Genomic DNA, 16985 nt, shown 5'->3' with positions numbered 1-16985 from the left:
TGATTAAATTGTTCCTTCAGGGTATGTAAAAGAGTGTGCAGCATTTATGCTGGAATTGGAACATGTTTTTGAAGGGGAAGGTAATGGCGGCTTTGTTACAATTGAACTAATCGTGGGAAACTGTCCCCAATAACAGGTTATTTAAGCAAGTCTTGTTTTCGCTCTCAGTTTGTCGATCAGCAATGCTTCCTTGAAGAAAAACGCTTTCTGTTTAAGAGCAGTGAACCCATCTAACACCACACACAGAAAAAACACCTCTGTCACAGGATATAAGGTCAGCTGGGGGTTAACTGAAATCCTTTTGAGTAATTGGGGTGTTGAGTAATCAAGGTTAATGTTTACTTTCCACCGATTATCCACCAGTAAAAGTGTAAGCAATACTACGTAGCCCTGCTTATTATTTAGTGGATTTTGTCTGGAATGTGATGAGTGATGTGACATGGCCAGCGATGTCCAGATGGCTCTATGCCTGGGAATGTTTGTTTGGGCAGGGACACAGAGAAGCATTTCAAGATAATTGAATTTTGTGTGCAGAGTTGCACCAACATGGAGACGTACAGAGTGAGTTTTATATGTGGCCAGGAATATGTGCATGACTGTATATGCATGAGCAAGGAAACCACATGTGCGGCTATGGGTATACACAAAAACACAATTGCTTTCGGATTGCCACCCAGCTCCTTTTTATTCCTAGCCAAGATTCCGGAACCTGGCCTCCTCAGAAATTTGACAAGGTCCTCCATTGGGGTCCTTCTTTGTAACGTGGGGTTGTCAAGCGGTGGGGGTGGGCGGGTGTGCGGATGGGGGGCGTGGGGGTGGGGATGGGGTGTGAGGGGCGACAAGGCAATTCCGTGTTTTTTTTACAACACAATCTGCTGCATTCGGTTTGCTCTTCCCTTGCTGTGACAGTAAAAACCTTGGGGATGTTTAAAATGCTTTTAGTTGTGTTAGTGAAGGTGTAGATGTGGTAATTGGTGAGAGTGGGCAATGTCACCACTCACTGGTGGGGAGGGTTCTGGAAATCAAGTCCCAGAACAATCACAGAAGTTGACACTTTTGAAATGTATATAAAATGCTTCAATTTGTCTGTCTTTCAGACTCAGGTTTACAGAAAGCACTGATCCACTTTCTATGTTTTGCAGGAGTTAATGTACAAGTAACTTGACTCTAGCTACAGATAAACAGTTATAAACTGTTGGCACATAACTCCATTACAACTGCTCAAGGTGCTTATAAACCCTACCTTACACACATACATACATACACACACACACAACACACACATACGTACACACACACACTAGCACACACACACATATGCGCATTCACACACTAGCACACACACATACAAACATACACATAGATGCACATATACTCTCACACACACACAATGCACACACATGCACAGACATACACACACACACAAAGACATTCACCCACACTCACAAACAGAAAAACGCAGATACACATACACAAACATACACATACATCCATAAACACACACACAATGCACACACATGCACAGGCACACATGCACAAAGGCACTCACCCACATAGATATACATATACAGACACATATACACAAAGAGATACACACACATACATGCATATGCACACACACACACACACACACACACACACACACACACACACACACAATGCACATGCAAAAACACACAGTCACACATACACGTGCACACTACACACACATGCACAAACACACATACACACAAACACGAAAGAAAACATTGCCTGTTATGGATGGAGGGAAAATGAGGGCAATCGTTCGGTGGTCACTGTTACCAGAATCTGTTAAGATGGCTCGAGTGCTGATCAGAATGTTGTTTCTTAGTCTCCCTTCTCCAGATGCCTTCACTGGCTCACAAGAGATTCAGGCTGACTGATTCGCACTTTATATAAGGTCCCTAACTTATTCATTAAATGTTACAACTTACAGCAACTGACAATGAGAAAAATAAGCTCAATTTCTTCATCCTTAAAGTAGATTTAACTGCTCAGAACAGATAGCTCCTGGACTGGTGAAGATCTGAAGGCTTCTCACCTTATCTTGTTCCAAGCCCCGAACCGTTCAGTTACCTGAGAGCCAATCAGTTAGCAGGCAGAGGGCCTTTGTCATCGATAACTGGTCACCACTGCACAGACCAACCAGCCACCTGTTGCCAATTGAATCTCCATTTGTAACATCCTTGAATTCCAGCTCGCCTGCACCCTGTCACGCTACTCCAATAATCAGCAGCTATGTAAACACCACCTACAGTCAGTGTCAGATCACTTGTTTTCAAAAGCATGCAACATCCCTTCAGCAATCCTCGGTTTTTAAAATAGTTCTTTTTTTATCATTTTTGTTCACAGTTATGAAAATACAGTAAAATAGACACTGTCTTTACACTGGATGACTGGGTGGTAAGTTGGCAAGAATCGTGTAAGAGTTTCAGTACCCTGGAGCAATCTTGCGATGATGCCATGGGGCGGTATATAGCCCAGTATAAAGGATACAACATGGGACGAATTAGAACATTGGCATGAACATGTAAGATTGATTAATCCTTACCGAATGATACTATAACATCAGCATCTGGGAAACCTATGATAGCCACTTACATAAATATTTTTTGCATAATGGGTCATAGAGTCATTGAGGTGAACCGCATGAAAACAGACCCTTTGGTTCAAATCATCCATGCTGACCAGATATCCTAAATTAATCTAGTTCCATTTGCCAGGATTTTCCCCATATCCCCCTAAAACTTTCCTATTCATATACTCGTCTGGATGCCATTTAAATGTTGTAATTGTACCAGCCTCCACCACTTCCTCTGGAAACTTGTTCCATACACGCACCACCCTCTGTGTGAAAAGGTTGCCCTCTATGCCCCTTTTATGTCTTTCCCCTCGCACTCTTAACCTATGCCCTCCAACTTTGGACTCCCCTACGCTAGGGCAAAGACCCTGTCTACTCACCCTTTCTACATCCCTCATGGCCTTATAAACTGCAATAAAGTCATCCCCTCAGCCTCCAACACTCCAGGCGAAGTAGCCCCAGCCTATTCAGCCTCTCCCTACAGCTCAATCCCTCCAACCCTGGCAACATCCTTGTAAATCTTTTCTGAATCCTTTCACGTTTCATAACATCAATCCTATAGCAGGGAGACCAGAATTGCACGCAGTATTTGAAAAACGACATGATTAATGTCCTGTTCAGCCACAACATGACCTCCCAACTCCTGTGCTCAATACACTGACCAATAAAGGCAATAAGTAGTGCTATTGTGAAGTATGAGCCTGAAGACAATCCTTGAATTTGTACTCTTCTTCGCCAGTGTCTCTCAACCCCAACCCCATAGTATAGCATCAAACCTCGTGTTAAAAGAGTAGGGTGCCAGATGTATAGGTGAGCCAGCCAGGTGTGGTGACAGGGTGGTTAGTTTGGGTTGAGTCGGAGTTAATAGATTGGGTTTGCAGCTTGCTAAAAGATAGATAAAGTATGTAAGGGCTGGTTCGACGTGAACTATATGAAGAGGGAAAGAAACTAACTCCATTGTTCAAGAGGTGAGACTTCAACTCAGTTTGATTTCTGTGAGGGAACAGTAGCTGGAATGTTTCTGGTTTAAAGCTGGTGAAAAAATGTGCAGTGGTCCTCACAGAATCTTCTGCTGAATGAAAGCAAAGAGCATAACAAGAGGCTGAGCTATCTTTGGTATATATGGTCAGATCAAATCCACACAGCCGTATACCTTGTTATATGTGCTGTCTAAACAAGTCAGCACCTCACTATGTGGTACATTTGCTGTCTCTAATCTCCTTAAGTATTGCTTGGTCTCATATCTTAGAGGAAAAGGACTTACTGGCCCAACTAGAAGAGGCTTCTGCATTAAACAAGGAGTAGTTTCTTCCAAGTTAGCAACTAGTTTCACAGAATAAATTCTGGTCGCCCTGCTGTAGAAAAGATGTTGTTAAACTTGAAAGGGTGCAGAAAAAATTTACAAGGATGTTCTCCGGGTTGGAGGGTTTAAGCAACAGGGAGAGATTGACTTTGCTGGGGCTGAGGGGTGGCCTTATAGAGGTTTAAAAATCATGAGGGACATGGATAGTGTGAATAACCCCTGGGGTAGGGGAATCCAAAACTAGAGGGCACTAGTTTAAAGTGAGAGGGGAAAGGTTTAAAAGGGACCTAAGAGGCAACATTTTCTCACATTGGGTGGTGTGTGCATGGAATGAGCTGCCAGAGGAAGTGGTGGAGGCTGGTACAATTACAACATTGTAAAGGAATCTGGATGGGTACATGAATAGGAAGGGTTTAGAGGGAGTTGGGCCAGATGCTGGCAAATGGGACTAGATTAATTTAGGATATCTGGCCGACATAGATGATTTTAACTGAAGGGTCTGGTTAGCACAGACAAGTTGGACTAAAGGGTCAGTTTCCATACTGTGCAACTCTATTACTGTATAAAAGCATACAGCACAGGAACAGGCCCTTTGGCCCACCATATTTTTGCCTGCCATGATGCTATTCTAAACTAATTGCTTCTGCCTGCACATGGTCCATACCGGCCTATTCCCCGCCTATTCATGTGTCCGTCTAAACGCTTCCTAAACATTGTTACAGTATCCACTCCGACCACTTCTGGTGATCCCCCTCTCTGATGAAAGGTCTAGGCCCGAAACGTCAGCTTTTGTGCTCCTGAGATGCTGCTGGGCCTGCTGTGTTCATCCAGCCTCACATTTTATTATCCAGAAATAAGAACGTCAGATAAACCCAAATGTGGTTGAGAACGCCGTCGACTGTCTCCCACATTTCCAGCACCTCACCCCTCACACCCCGTCCCTGCAATAACCGCCAAAAGAGAATCCCCCCACCCTCACAGACCACCCCACCAATCTCCAGATACAACGCATCATCCACCGACACTTCCACCATCTACAATCCAACCCCACCACCAAAGACAGTTTTCCATCCCCATCCTTGTCTGCTTTCCGGAGAGACCACTCTCTCTGCGACTCCGTTGTCCGCTCCACACTCCCCTCCAACCCCACCACAACCAGCATTTCCCCTGCAACCGCAGGAAGTGCTACACTTGCTCCCATGCCTCCCTCCGCACCCCCATCCCATGCCCTAAGAAGACTTTCCACACCAAGCAGGTGTTCACCTGCCCATCTGCCAATGTGGTATACTGCATGCACTGTACCCGTTGTGGCTTCCTCTACATTGGGGAAACCAAGCGGAGGCTTGGGGACCGCTTTGCAGAACACCTCCGCTCGGTTCGCAATAAACAACTGCACCTCCCAGTTGCGAACCATTTCAACTCCCCCTCCCATTCCTTAGGCGACATGTCCATCATGGGCCTCCTGCAGTGCCACAATGATGCCACCCGAAGGTTGCAAGAACAGCAAGTCATATTCTGCTTGGGAACCCTGCAGCCCAATGGTATCAATGTGGACTTCACCAGCTTCAAAATCTCCCCTTCCCCCACTGCATCCCAAAACCAGCCCAGTTTGTCCCACCTCCCTAACCTGTTCTTCCTCTCACCTATCCCCTCCTCCCACCTCAAGCTGCACCTCCATTTCCTACCTACTAACCTCATCCCACCCCCTTGACCTGTCTGTCCTCCCCAGACTGACCTATCCCCTCCCCACCTCCCCACCAATACTCTCCTTTCCACCTATCTTCTCCTCTATCCATCTTCGGCCTGCCTACCACTCTCTCTCTATTTATTTCTGAACCCTCTCCCCATCCCCCTTTTCTGATGAAGGGTCTCAGCCCGAAACATCAGCTTTTGTGCTCCTGAGATGCTGCTTAGCCTGCTGTGTTCATCCAGCTCCACTCTTTGTGATCTCAAATTTGGGGTGTGTTTGCATCTCACAAATGCTCATTAAAAGGACAGAAAAAGTTCCCCTTCCCAATCAAGTTTTGAAGGAGTGATGAGCGCATGGCTCCACACTCCTCACTGTGCGTAGAAGATTTGCATCAGGTGAAGGCAATGTTCTCCCAGGAGTTTGAAGTGACAAGTAAGTAGTTTGTCCTCTCTGGGAGTGTGCTAATCATTCCAGACCACAAATGAGATCATCTTGTCATGTGGAATGACCAAGGGGGTGGAGGCTAGACACGGGCTCAGGAGAGTGGCCAAGGGTGGAAGTCTGCCACAGGAGGTTGCTAACTAGGGGCAGGGAATAAGGGGCCTGAGTATCCATCTGCAGGAGTCCACTCCAAGAGCCTGAGGGATGTTCGCAGTTTACAGGTAACAAATAAAGTGTTCCCTTTTCATATGGCACCAGGAGCTTCAATCCTGTGAAGTATCAAAAGGGTAAGGACTTCTAGCCTGCCCTCTCCCACTTCCGCACTCCCACCCCCAACCACATCCCCTTCACCCCCATCACAAGGTTTGCCAAATTATTTACAAATGCATGTGCAATGAGCTGCCACCAAGTACCTGCGGACGGAAATTTGCCTCCTACATGTGATATTCAAGTCTGTGCCCAACTTCCAACTTAGACTCCATTGCAAAGCGTTCTGCCCAATATTTAAATACCATGACCTTTCACCAGAGTTGGGTAACATCCTGGAATTGCCTCCCGAAGGGCATTATAGGTTTATCTACAGCATATAGACTGCGGCAGCTCTTGAGGGCAGCTCCCCGCAACCTTCTCAGGGGCAATTAGGGATGGGCAATAAATGCTGGCTCACCAGCAACACCCAAGTCCCATGAGTCAACAATGTCAGAGGCTGTGCTATAATTATAATAATTAATACAGACGTACAGTAGAAAAAGCTTGAGTAGATACAAGGAGTTACAATGGAGTGCATAAGTAACATAGCTATCACTTGCCATGTTAAACATTTACCACACTAAGCATTTATCCTGTTAAAACAGCCTGAATATTTTAAAAAAAATCTAAAGCTGCTCGTTTTAAGTCCATCTTTTACAAATGATAAAGTTTGTTTTTATTAATGTGAAACCTTATGGAGCAGTTTGGTTGATTAAAATGAGGTGTTGGGATTTCTTTCTGGACATTAACAGCTCCTAACAGGTTCATATTAATGTCTGTGCTTCAACTTGCACTGATGTGGGCAATTCTGCAGCACTCAACCCCAGCAATAACTAGCCTACACTGGCCATCCATCACAAGTAATCTCCGCTTCTGATTCATTTCAAAAAGCCTTTGATCCAAAGTTGAGTTTGTGTGGTTTATAGCTTAATTAGAATGAGTGGCAGTACCAAAATTTGCAACAGTGCTTCTCCCTTGAGTTTTAATGTTTAATGCTGTCAGAGAGCACTGTCATCTCTGCCTTCCCTTTCCGTCTCACATATCTGGATTCACTTGGTTCTTTTCAATCTGTATATCACCTTGCTTTCATTTTTCCCAGAACATTTAAAGACTTACTGTGTACAGTGTCACAGAGCATGGAAACTGACCCCTTAATTTAGCCAGTCCATGCTGACTGTAATCCCAAACTAAACTAGTCCTACCTGCCTGCTCCTGGCCCATATCTCTCCAATCCTTTCCTATTCATGAACTTCTCCAAATGTCCTTTAAACATTGTAACTGTACCTGCTTCCATCACTTCCTCTGGAAATTCATTCCACACAGAAACCACTCTCTGCATAAAAACAGATTGTCCCTTGTGTCTTTTTAAAATCTTTCTCCTCTCACCTAAATATATGCCCCATTGCCCTGAAATTCCCTACCCTAGGGAAAAGACACCTATATCCCTCGTTATTTTATAAACCGCTATAAGGTCACCTCTCCACCTCCCATGCTCTTGCGAAAAAAGTTCCAGCCTATCCAGCCTCTCGCTATAACTACAAACTACAACATCCTGGTAAATCTCTTCTGAACTCTCTCCAGCTTAATAATATCTTTCCTGTAACAGGGTGACCAGAACTGTACACGGCAGTGGATGAATGGTGAGTTATGCAAAGCCTTTGTCTTTGTTTGATTAGGCCATTTTTAAAGTGATATGGAATAATGTCTGAATCAAAATTGAATTAAAGGTGTAGATAGAAACTCCACGAGTGCAATGGTTTTTACACTTTAGTTCAGGATGAAAGAGAAATAACATCTTCTCAGATTGCTCATAAAAGACTTTTTGCATTTCATACATAATGCAAATTTTTTTAAGTGCAGTCACTATACATAAAGGAAAGCGAAGGAGTTTCCTTTGAATGCATCTTTGGTGATATCTCAAACATTATTCAGTCAATGGGGAGGGGACAGCCTGCTCGTATTGTAGCTGGGCTGTTAACCCAGAGGTCAAGACCATGTTGTGAATCCCGCCACGGTAGATGGTGGAATTTGAAATCAATAAATATCAGGAATTAAGAGTCTAATAATGACCACAAAACTGTTATCGATTCTGATTGACTAATATCATTTCGGGAAAGAAACTCCAGCCCCACAGCAATGTGGTTGACTCTTAACTGCCTTCTGGGCAGATAAGGATGGGCAATAAATGTTATCTGGCCTTTGATGCCCTCATCCCTTGATTGAGCTAAAAGAAACTGTGTACTTTTGAACTCTTGTTATTATTGGAAAATAAGGAGGTAGCCAATTTCACACAGCAAGCCTGACAAACTGCAACGAGACCAATGACTGGATAATCCAACTGAGTGATGTCCATTGAGGTATAAATGTTGGTCAGTTTTAATGATATCTTCATTAAACTGTTATGATATATAAAACTTTTGTCAATTAAGTAATTAACATACTGATTTATTATTGTATTTATTGGATTTGGACGTCAATGACCGACCAACATTTATTCCCCATCCTAATTACCCCTAAACTGAGTGTATTGCTAACATCATTTCCAAGGTCAGTTAAAAGTTAACCTCATTGCTGAGGGCCTGAACATAGAACATAGAACATAGAGCACAGCACAGTACAGGCCCTTCGGCCCAGGATGTTGTGCCAGCCTATTATCCTACTCTAAGATCAAACTACCCTGCATACCCTACATTATACCAGAGTCACATGTCGATCAGATATGATAAGGATGGCAGATTTCCTTCTCTAAAGGACATTAGTGAGCTTACAATACTCAACAACGGTTGTCATTAGGCTAATGTTATATTCCAGATTTTAATCAAATTCAAAAATTTCACCATCTGCCATGATGGGATTGAAACCCATTTCCTCTGAATGTGAGTCTGGATTTCTGAATTACCAGCCCAGTGAATTCACCTCTGCACTGCCTCCCCCAGAGACATCGCCACAAAAAATTAGAAACCACAAGCACCCAGTACGTAGTCACTCCTCAAGGCCAAGTTGTAAATCAACAACTGCCAGAGTCTTTAAGGGTTTTTCTTTCATTACAGGACCGAGAGAAAAATATGTTTTCACAACCAGAGGTTCCCAGAATGACCATAGAGCTTTATCTCCCACTCGTACCAGCTTCTAATTTCAACAATTATGTTTGTTGGAGGTTTTAGATCTTGTGTCACTTTAAGTAGTGATTATTATATTAATTTGGCTGAATTCAGTTCCGTTTGGTTAAAGTTTTGCTGTCGTTGTTTTAATTGATTTATGAAACTGGAATAAAGAGAGACACCTTCTGAAATAACTGCACAGAGGTTGGTACCCTGTCACCAAGCTGTCCTTCATTTACTTACGCACAGTGCGCTAGCTGTGGCGAGCCAGCTCAGAGTTAGTTCCTGAACTGACAGCATTCTAAATCCCCTGTGGATATCCGTCAGCCAGGGCTCCCTGATTGGCCCAGATTAACAAACCCAATCAGGGATTTCATAGTCAATAAGATCTGCCTGATTCCTATCACTACTACTTCCATGGCCATTTGGGGTCCACAGGGACTGGAATATGGAATTAGCTACCAATATGAAATTTAGTTTGATTTGATGTTCATTAACTTCATTTGAAAATTTGATTTGTGTTCAGTAATCCTTTAAGGTATTGTCACCCCTTAATTTATATTGTTTGTTGGTTGGAGTATTATACTAGAGTCCTACCCTCTCATTAGAAAGAGAGAGAGATGACTGGTAGTGGCTTAACCTGAGGATCAGCACACCTCAGGCGAGATTGAGAAGGACAGCTCTCCATTGTGACCTCAGCCAGTGTGGGTATTAAACCCATGCTGTCGGCATCACTCTTCATCACAAGTGAGCTAACCAAACCTCTTTACAAAGAGATATTTTCCAGGACTGGTGGGCTTGAAGGGGCTGGAGTGTTATCTCTTCTCCGCAACCAAATCTTAATTTAAATTTTGTACATTATATTCAAAGGTTTGCTTTTGTGTACGGGGCTGACATGCAGTGATTTGGTTTCATTTAAATTGATCGCTCCAAAGTGTGCAACCAGAAACTCCCTCCTGACAGCTACTGCAAAGGAATCGACTCGGGTAATCGTCTGTGTGGAGTTTGCACAGTCTCCCCATGTCGGCATGGGTTTCCTTTGGGTGCTCCGGTTTCCTACCACAGTCCAAAGATGTGCAGATTAGGTGGATCGGCCATGGGAATTTGCCCGTAGTGTTCAGGGGTGTGTGGGTTATAGGGCGATGGGTCTGGGTGGGATGCTCCAAGGGACACTGTGGACTTGTTGGGCCGAAGTTCCTGTTTCCACACTGTAGGGAATCTAATCTAATCTAATCATCCGTCCCAGTCAAACTGTAACTTACATTTCATAAGTTACCTTTCATGATTTTTGTTGCAATGACCCTCTCAGGGCTAGCTTCTTCAGTTAATTGATTCATTTGTTCTAGTTGCTTTACAAATGAGAGAGTTCTGGGACGTTGAGCAAAGTGGGAGAAGGTAGATTGGTGTACTGTTGTATTCTGTGACTAAACCAACTATTGAGAGAGGAATTTGCGTCTGGCATCATACATCACCACCCGACTTAGTGATTCATTAACCAGCTTTGAGGATAGATTGAAGAAGTCAGGACTGTTCCCCTTGGAGGGAGGAGGGCAGAGAGGAGACTTTGTAGAGGTTTTCAAGGTTGCGAGGAGGCTGGGTATGGCAGATATAGAAGTTGTTCCCACTCCTAAAAGGCAAAAAAGGAAGAGAACATAGATTTAAAGAGACCTACAATCAAAACAAAGGTGATTTGAGAAAAAAAACATTTTCAACAGCGAATAGCCCATTTCTAAAGAAGGGCCTCAACCCAAAACGTCAGCTTTCCTTCTCCTCTGATGCTGCCCAGCCTGCTGTGTTCATCCAACTCCACATTGTGTTATTTTCAACAGCAAATAGTTAGGGGTATGGAATGAACTGCCTGGAAATTTGGTGGAGGCAGGTTTGATTGAAGCATTCAAGAAGGGCGTTGGATAATGATTTGCATTGAAATATGCGCGAGGGTACAGCAGTAAAGCAAGAAATTGGCATTAGCTATTGATTAGTTTGTTTGAAGAGGCAGTAGGGACACAATGAGCCAAATAGCCTCTTACTGCTCCGTAAGAATTCAATAATTCTAGGAACTCCTTCATCTAACAAGCACAACTTCCTGACTGTTGACTGGAAGACTTCAATAAATCAATGGCTGGTGTGATTAATGCTGGCTGAGTATTTTGGTGGTTTTCAGTGTTCATTGGAGAAGCCGATGTTGTAGCAGTAATATCACAGGACTCATAATCTACAACTCAGGGTAATTTTTCAAGGGCAAAGATTTAACTCCTACCATGGTGGATGGTGAAGTCTGAGCTCAAAAGGCTGGAGTCAGAACCTAGTCCACTGGTAACGAATGTTGATTGCTGCAAAAGAAATGGAAAAATGCATCTGGCTTATTCATGTATCTGGGGGGAAAGAAATCACCCGTCCTTACCTGGTCTGACCTATGTGTGGCTCCCAGATCCACAACAATGCTATTGGCTTTTACCTGCCCTCTGGGCAATTAGAGAAGGACAATGAGTAAACAAAACAAAAATCCTGCTGAATTAGTGAATCAGCCAGGTAGGGTTGCAGATGTAAAGCTTCCAGACCCTATCCAACACTGCCTTTACTGGGCGATGTATTAATTTACCAGTTGCCGGTGAGTTGCAGACTGTTATGTGCCTTGGGCTCCTAGCCACGATTTGAGATTGTGGATTGTGCAAACTTAGCTCCTACTGCCACCCACATGTCTATCTTGTACAACTGAACCAAGTCCCAGAGTTTAAGCATTGACTCCCATTGTGTAAACATTCAAATATTTTGCAGCATCTGGGCTTTACTTCTTGGATTTTACTCTTCAGAAATTCCTCACCCTTAACCCCCCCGCTATCATTAGCTGTCAACAAACTAAGAACCACACCATTGGGAGATTTTGCCCAAGTTGCTAAGCGATAGAAAAGTCAAGCAATATTTTCTTCAGTTGTGTGCTCCAATTTTGTTGACAGTTATATTTTCTGTCTGCTTGTGACTGTCTCGACCAACATGCAGTAACTTATTGCAAAGCCAATGGTGAAAGCTGAAGAGATCCATAAATTCAGTGATAACGTGGTTAGAGCATTTCTGGAGAGCCAGCATCACTGACATGCTTCCCATCTTTAGCAGACCCTACTCTGGTGTATTGGCTTCATGGCTCTTTCGTCAATGCTGTTTTAGTTGTGGAATTGATTCTCAGCCGGCCAAAGATTCTTGCGTCTGTCATTTCAAACCATAGATTGGAATAGAGGAGGTAACCTGCTTTAACTATTGCAAGTAAAGTCTCTTAACACTGTAGGCAGAGGAGTTGGTGCACTGGTGAATACAGAATTCCAGTCTAATGTTCCCGCGGCATGGATTCGAAACAAATCTGGGCAGAGGGTGAAACTTGAATGCAATAAAATTATAGAATAGAAAGGCTGGTCTACTAGAGATTGTCAACTGTAATAAAATTGCTCAGTGAAGAGGCAGGAGGACATACCAGGAGCAATGCCCTGCGTTGGTGAGGTCCAGCAAGACGAATGATGGTTAGGGCATCAGTGGAGATGAGATGGCACAGGAGAGTGGCAACATTCATTTCAGGGGCAGCGGTCCAGCAAAGGGCAATTGCATCTGGCCACCAGGCGCAAGGCAGAGCTCTTAACAAGGACCGTACAGTTGGACACTTTCTTCATTTCTTTAGCTTTCAGCTTTTATTTTGATTTATTTTTCTCTGTTTGAACATGGCTCAGGACAGCGGCAACACAATACAACACTTTTCACTGTATTTTGTAACAACATACACGATCAATAAATGAATCAAATCAAATCATTTTATGGTAATACTCAACTTCCAGACCATCAAGCAATTCAAAGTAACTTCTTTGGTAAAGGTTAGCAACTGGAAACATTACCGAATCCTTACTGTGGGGGAATAGGTCATTTGGCCCAACAAGCCCACACTGAGTATCCAAAAGCATCCCATTATCCTATCCCTGTAACCCTGCATTTCCCATGGCTAACACAGCTAACCTACACATTTTTGAACAGGGGGAGAAAACTGCAATGCCCAGCGCAAACCCACACAGGTACAGAGACAATGTGCAAACTCTACACAGCTGGTCACCTGAGGCTGGAATTGAACCTGGGCCCCCAGTGCTATGAGGCAGCTGTGCTAACCATTGTACCTATGATGCAGCTCCCATGATCTTCTGTTTCAACAGGAATCTACTCAAACGTCCTGTGTTGATTTGGCCCATCCTGCATTCCATCTGCAGATTCCAATTGCACTGAAATACCATCATTCAAGCAAAATGTTACCTTTGTAGGTGGCTGCTTTCAAGTCACTCTCTCAACAAAGAGCAGGAGGGTTAGTCCCAGTGTCCTGCCAACCTTCCATCCATTGACTCCATCTACACCACTTGCTGCCTTGGGAAGGTAACCAACATCATCAAAGACCCCTCCCACCCTGGTTATAATGATCTGCCTGCACTACACGCAAAACAAGACATTTCCCTGTACCTGGGGAAATGTGACAATAATAAATCAAACCAAAATCAAATCACATCAAATATTTATTCATTAATCAACAGAATCTGGTTATTATCATGCTGTTTTTTTTGTGGGAGCTTGCTGTGTCTCCTGCCTTACAATATTGACTACATTTTGACAAGCATTTAATTGACTGGAAAACACTTTAGAACATCTTCAGGTGGTAAAAAGGGGTTCCATAAGTGCAAGATTGTTTATCCTCTATATCTTATAATGTCGACCAGAGACTGTTCAGCTGCTCTCTTTAGGGTCTTCCTCAGTGAAGGATTAAGTAGGAAGGATTTTCATTTTTAAAGTGCTGTGTCCAAAGCCTGAACTGAGTGGGGTACCACAAGTGTGTTCAAAGTTAGTGTGTTAAGTTGAAATTCACATCACAGAGATGGCTGAAAGTTATAAATGGAGCTCAATAACACCACCAATTCTGCCATCATTTAATTACACGATTGTCAAAGGAATTGTCAAAAGTAATCTGTTTACCAGGGCTCACACTGACTCACTGATTGCCTGACTGACTCAGGTTCCACCCCTCAAGTCCTGAAACTGGTGACAACATTTATTGCCATCCCTTGTCTTGTGGCTTATGGAGTTTACTTCCTGTTGATTCTCAGAACAATCAGTCACCGCTCGCCAACATTACACTGTTAGAGTGAGTTCAGGGGCAGGAGGATGAAAATAATATAAAACAGTGAATGTGAGTCAGGAGAGACAGTCAGAGAAACTGTTTTCAGACATCTCACAGGGGGTCATTGATGTGCACCTGGAACTGCCTGCTGAGGTGACTGGATTGGGAACACACACTCTACGTATAAAGCACCTTTTATAAAACCTTTCCCTAAGCTCTTGACAACAAATGTAATATATCTGAAGTGTAGCCACTGTTGTAACGTAGCAAACATCACAGCTAATTTGCACAAGGCAAGCTTCCCACAGCAGCAATGTGATCATCATCAGATAGTCTATTGGCTGAGGAGGAAGAATTTTGTTCAATAATAATCAAACTGAAGCCACATGTTATTTAGGGGTTTTCAACATTCTTTAGAAAGTGGGAGTATGCTCCTTCAGCCTGACCCCCAACAACTAAGAGGTCTGAGATAACAATGTCTAGAGCTGGCTGAACACAGCAGGCCAAGCAGCATCGGAGGAACAGGAAAGCTGACTTTTTGGGTCTAGACCCTTCTTCAGAAATGAGATCCCAGCATCTGCAGTTCCTATTATCTCTGAAACTAAGAGGTCTGACAGTGTTTGTAGTTTCAGGGGGTAGTTGATGGCCTAATAGTATTATTGCTAGACCTGTTGACCCAGCAGCTCAGCTAATGCTCTAGGGAGCTGAGTTCAAATCCCACCACAGCAGATGGTAGAATTTGAATCCAATCAAAAACCTGGAATTCTGATGGCTGTGAAGCTATTGCCAATTATCCAGGGGGAAGTAAAATCCCACCTGACTCACTAATGCCTTTTAGGGAAAGAACCTACCATCCTTTCCTAGTCAGGCCCACACATGACTCCAATCCACAGTGGGTGACTCTCAACTGCCTCTGAAATGGCAGCTAGGGATGGGCATCAAATCTTGGCTAACCAGCATTACCCACATCCTATGAGTAAATGTTAAATAAAAATGTTGCAAGAATCCTTTTGCTGGTGTTGATCAATTTCTATTATTGAACAGAAATGGAAGGTTTGGCCAGGAAGTCTATGAAACTTTTATGGAATTCCTTGTCTCCAGCTAAGATGGGACTACCTCCCGCTTTCGGGCGTGGTGACTTTTCAAAAGTAGGGATATGCATGAACACAAAGATCATCACACTGTACAAAATAAATGCAACAAAGTCTACAGCAAATGCAGGTCAGTCTCCTTCCTCAGTTCAAATTTCAAACAGGCCAATGTTTTGGCGGGAGTGTTGAATCCAGCCACAGCACATGCTGCAATTTGAATTCAATTTTAAAAAAAACTGTGATTAAGAGCCTAATGATGGCTATGAAACTATTGTCGACTGTTAAAAAAACCACCTGGTTCACAGATGTCCCTTCGGAAAGGAAACTCCCATGCTTATCTGGTGTGGCCTACACATGACTCTCTACCGACAGCGATGTGGTTGACTCTTCACTGACTTGTGGGTAATTAGGGACGGGCTATAAACCCGACTCTGCCAACAACATCGACATCCTGTGAATAAAAATTGCAAAAAAGATTTTGAAATTTGAACTCAATAAAATCTGGAATAAAGAGCTGAGGTAATGATAACATCTGGTAAAAACATCTGGTTTTCTAATGCCCTTTAGGAAAGGAAAGCTGTTATTCCTCCCTGGTCTGGCCCACATGTGACTCCAGACCCACAGCAATGTGGCTGACTCTGATCTATGCTTTGGGCATTAAATGTTGACCCAGCCAACGATGCCAACTTGCCATAAATGAAGTAACGAAAAACTTGCTCTCGTTAGATAGAAATGTCAAGAAAATAGTGATGATGGGACAAGGGTTACACATCTAATCCTTATCACATTAAATAACATGGAAGTGATTCACAAGTCTGCCACCTCGGGTCCACATTGATATACAATGTATCCCTTGATGCAGAGCATGATAGGGCAGCAGATTCTGCCCCTTGTGAACTGCACTTAGATAAAGCTGGCCCTCAAGACAAAACTGATGATAGTTTAGGTTATTATTCTTATCAATGTTCTGTAGGAATGTGAAATATTGCCTTTTTGGTGCAAGGGGTGGATGAGAGTGAGTGAGTGAAGATGCTGCATGCAACAGTGAGAGTGGTAAAGCATGAGGGTTGGTGATCGATGGGTGCAGTAACAGAGATGGAATGAGTGTGAGCAAATGGGGAGAAGATCCTGGCACTTAAGTTGGTGGCATAGAGAAGGTCTATTGACCTTCTTCCTACATTGCTGGGCATTTCTCCAGGTGACAACCTTGAACCAGACTGGCATAGTCTGGCATTGTGGCCTCCACTGCAATCCTGAGGGTATCAGGGCATCTCATGTCTACATACGACCCTCAAGCAGGACCTCCAAGAGCTGCAAAGCAAGGCATTGGTTCCCAGTTGCCTGTCACATTCGGCGCAAATGTCAGAAAGC

The 16985-nt window shown here is 43.5% G+C and overlaps 1 long non-coding RNA gene across 1 annotated transcript; it reads left to right on the top strand.

Annotated features, from left to right (window-relative positions):
* Positions 1–494: 494 nt before the first annotated feature.
* Positions 495–7925, top strand: LOC125454676 (uncharacterized). Its single transcript, XR_007248079.2, has 3 exons — positions 495–561; positions 2374–2551; positions 7892–7925. It is a non-coding gene; the product is annotated as an uncharacterized LOC125454676 (long non-coding RNA).
* The last annotated feature ends 9060 nt before the right edge of the window (positions 7926–16985 follow it).

The sequence above is a fragment of the Stegostoma tigrinum genome, chromosome 9, assembly GCF_030684315.1.
Source record: "Stegostoma tigrinum isolate sSteTig4 chromosome 9, sSteTig4.hap1, whole genome shotgun sequence".
Taxonomy (NCBI): Eukaryota; Metazoa; Chordata; class Chondrichthyes; order Orectolobiformes; family Stegostomatidae; genus Stegostoma; species Stegostoma tigrinum.
This window is presented reverse-complemented; position numbering and strand designations above follow the sequence as displayed.